Genomic DNA, 3,688 nt, shown 5'->3' with positions numbered 1-3,688 from the left:
TTTTTGAATTATCTTCAGTAAGATTTTACTTGCGTGCAATATTAATGATATTGTTTGATAATTTCCACATTCTGTGGGATCACCTTTCTTTGGAATGGATACAAATATGGATCTCTTCCAGTCAGTTGTCCAGGTAGCTGTCTTCCAAATCTCCTGTCATTGCTCAGTGAGTACCTCCAGTGGGACATCCATTTGTTGGAATATCTCAGTAGGTATTCCATCAATTCCTGAAGCCTTGTTCTTTGCCAATTCCTTCACTGCAGCTTCAACTTCCTCCTTCAGTATCACTGGTTCTAGATCATATGCCACCTCCTGAAATGGATGAACATCTACCAGTTCTTTTTGGTACAGTGACTCTGTGTATTCCTTCCATCTTCTTTTGAGATGTTTCTTGCATCATTCAATATTTTGCCCATAGAATCTTTCAATATTGCAACTCAAGGCTTAAATTTTTTCCTCAGTTCTTTCAGCTTGAAAAATGCTGTATGTGCTTTCTTTTTGGTTTTCTAACTCTAAATCTTTGCACATTTCATTATAGTAATTTGCTTTGTCTGCTTGAACTGCTCTTTGAAATCTTTTGTTCAGCTCTTTTATCTTGTCATTTCTTTCATTTGCTTTACCTACTCTCTGTTCAAGGGCAAGTTTCAGAGTCTTTTCTGTCCTCTATTTTGGTCTTCTCTTCTTTTCTCGTCTTTTTAGTGACCTCTTGCTTTCTTCACGGATGATGTTCTTGATGTCATCCCACAATTCTTGTGGTTTTGGGTCACTGATGTTCAACACATCAAATCCATTCTTTAGATGGTCTTTAAATTCAGGAGGGATTTATTCAAGATCATATTTTGGCTCTTATGGATTTGTTTTATTGTCTTTAACTTCAAGTTGAATTTGCATATGAGCAGTTGGTGGTCTGTTCCACAATCAGCTCCTGGCCTAGTTTTGGCTGAAGATATTGAGCTTTTCTATCACCTCTTGCCACAGATGTAGTCAATCTGAGTCCTGTGTGTTCCATCTAGTGATATCCACATGTACAGCTGTCATTTGTGTTGTTGAGAAAAGGTATTTGCAATGAATAAGTCCTTGGTCTTGCAAAATTCTACCATGCGAGTTCCAGCATTATTTCTGTCACCAAGGCCAAATTTTCCAACTAGCAGTGATTCTTCTTTGTTTCCAACTTTTGCAGTCCAGTCACCAGTGATAATTAACACATCCTGATTGCATGTTCGGTCAATTTCAGACTGCAGATGTTGATAAAAATCTTCAATTTCATCATCTTTGGCTTTAGTGGTTAGTGCATAAATTTGAATAATAGTCGTACTAACTGATCTTCCTTGTAGGCATATGGATATTATCCTATCACTGACAGCACTGTACTTCAGGACAGATCTTAAAACATCCTTTGTGATGATGAATGCCATGCCATTCCTGTTCAAATTGTCATTCCCGGCATAGTAGATCATATGGTTGTCTGATTCAAAATGGCCCAAACCAGTCAATTTCAGCTCACTAATGCATATTAATCTTTATGTGTTCCATTTCACTTTTGACAACTTCCAATTTTCCTAGATTCATACATCATACATTCCATGTTCTGATTATTAATGGATATTTGCAGCTGTTTCTCCTCAATTTGAGTCATGCTACATCAGCAAATGGAGGTCTCAAAAGCTTTACCTTATCCGTATCAGTAAGTCTGGTTTTACTTTGATGATGCAGCTCTTTCCCAGTCATATTTTGAAAGCCTTTTAAACTAAGTGACTCATCCTCCTCCTCTGGACAATGTTTCCAGACTATTCATAAAGTTGCACAGTCATTTATCAGACAGTGTTTCTCTGCTATTCATAAGGTTTTCCCTGGCCAATTCTTTGAGAGGTGGATGGCCTCTTCCTTCTTCCTAGTCTGTCTCAGTCTGCAAGCCACGCTGAAACCTGTGCACTATGTGCAGCCCGGTGGGTTTGAAACACTGGTGGCACAGCCTCAAGACTCACAGCAACATGTTACCACAGTACAACAAACCGACAGACGAGTTTGTCTCCCTTAGCTGTTCAAAACCTCTCCAACCTCCCCTTACCTGGATCCCTGCTGCTGCCTCCTCGTTCTGTCCCGGCCTCCTTGGCCCTTTTCTCTCCTTTCCTCTGCTTTCCTGCCTTACCACTTGTGGGGACTGGTCTGGGTTCCCTCTCCTCACCAGGATCCCTGTGACTAACTCCTGAATTAACAAAGTAAATAGCCTTTAAGTTGATACCAAGATGTGGGGGTTAGGAAGAAAAGACAATCTTACACCTACTGACAAGAATGATAACTGTTCAAAGGTAGTTTATATCATATTAAACCTTGTGTCTATGATTATAAACTTAATATCTAAACTGTGTATAGCTTGTATTATGTATTGTTTTGGAAAATATATTCTATTTGCAAAATTATAAAACTTTTCATTTGCTGAAAAATTACCTAAGAATTCCATTAGAGTTACTAGCTATTTAATATCTACCGATAAACTCACTGCCATGGATTCGGATCCAACTCACAGCATCCCCTCCTTGGGTTTCCAAGGCACTACACCACCAGAGCATCTACAGATAGTGTGACTCGATTTCAGACCATTGTGTCTGTCTGGCTGACAAATGGCTAGACACCTGAAGTGTTCACTTTTTAAGCCACCTAGGGCAACTGGTAAGGAGCTCTGGTGGCACAGTGGGTAAGGGATTTGTATGCTAACTAGAAGATCAGCAGTTCAAACCCAACAGCAGCTCCATAGGAAAAAAGATGAGGCAATCTATTTCTGTGAAGATTTACAGCCTTGGAAACCCAATGGGGGTCACTATGAGTTGTAATCTACTCAGTGGGACTGGGTTTGGTTTTTGGGTATAGGGCAACTGGTAATTTTCCCAAAAGATTTACCAAGAGAAGCCGAATAAATGAGTAAAGGATAAAGAAAAGAAAGAAATCTGTAGCATCTGGTCACATGTATCATAGAATTTGGGTTTTGGCATTTCAAAGAACTTGATTATAATCTCTCTACCACTTGCTGGTTGTGTGGCTTTCGGCAAGTTACTTACTTAAACTCTCTCTGCCTCAGTTTTTCATCTTTAAAACATAATTCATAGAACAGAGTTAAGGATTAGCAGATAAAAAAATTACAAATAAAAATCTAGTACTGTGCTTCAAATATGGAAAATAACTAATATATATTAGTTCTCTTCTACTTAACAAATGACTAAATAAGCCACATTCATCCTGGAGATTCACAGATAGTTACGCTAAAATACTTTTACAGACAGAATTAGCAGATGTAAATTGAAGTTGCATATTTTGACTTATGTGTGGCTCTTTTTTTATAGGCACTCTGGTGGTATAGTGGATAAGGCACTTGACTGCTAACCAGAAGGTCAGTGTTTCAAACCCACTAGCTCCTTCACAGAAGGAAGACTGGGTGATCTACTTCCATAAAGATTTACAGCTTCAGAAATCCAACAAGGGTCACTATGAGTTGGGAACTACTCAATGGCAGTGAGTTTGGTTTTTGGTTATTTTAGTGGCTGCAATGAAAGAACTGGCGAAGAACAAGGCTCCAGGAATTGATGGAATACCGACTGAGATATTTCAACAAACAGATGCCCCATTGGAGGCACTCACTCAGTTATGCCAAGAGATTTGGAAGACAGCTACCTGGCCAACTGACTGGAAGAGA

This window comes from Orycteropus afer, unplaced genomic scaffold (genome assembly GCF_000298275.1).
Source record: "Orycteropus afer afer isolate SDZICR_OR568_19922 unplaced genomic scaffold, OryAfe1.0 scaffold00216, whole genome shotgun sequence".
Taxonomy (NCBI): Eukaryota; Metazoa; Chordata; class Mammalia; order Tubulidentata; family Orycteropodidae; genus Orycteropus; species Orycteropus afer.
This window is presented reverse-complemented; position numbering follows the sequence as displayed.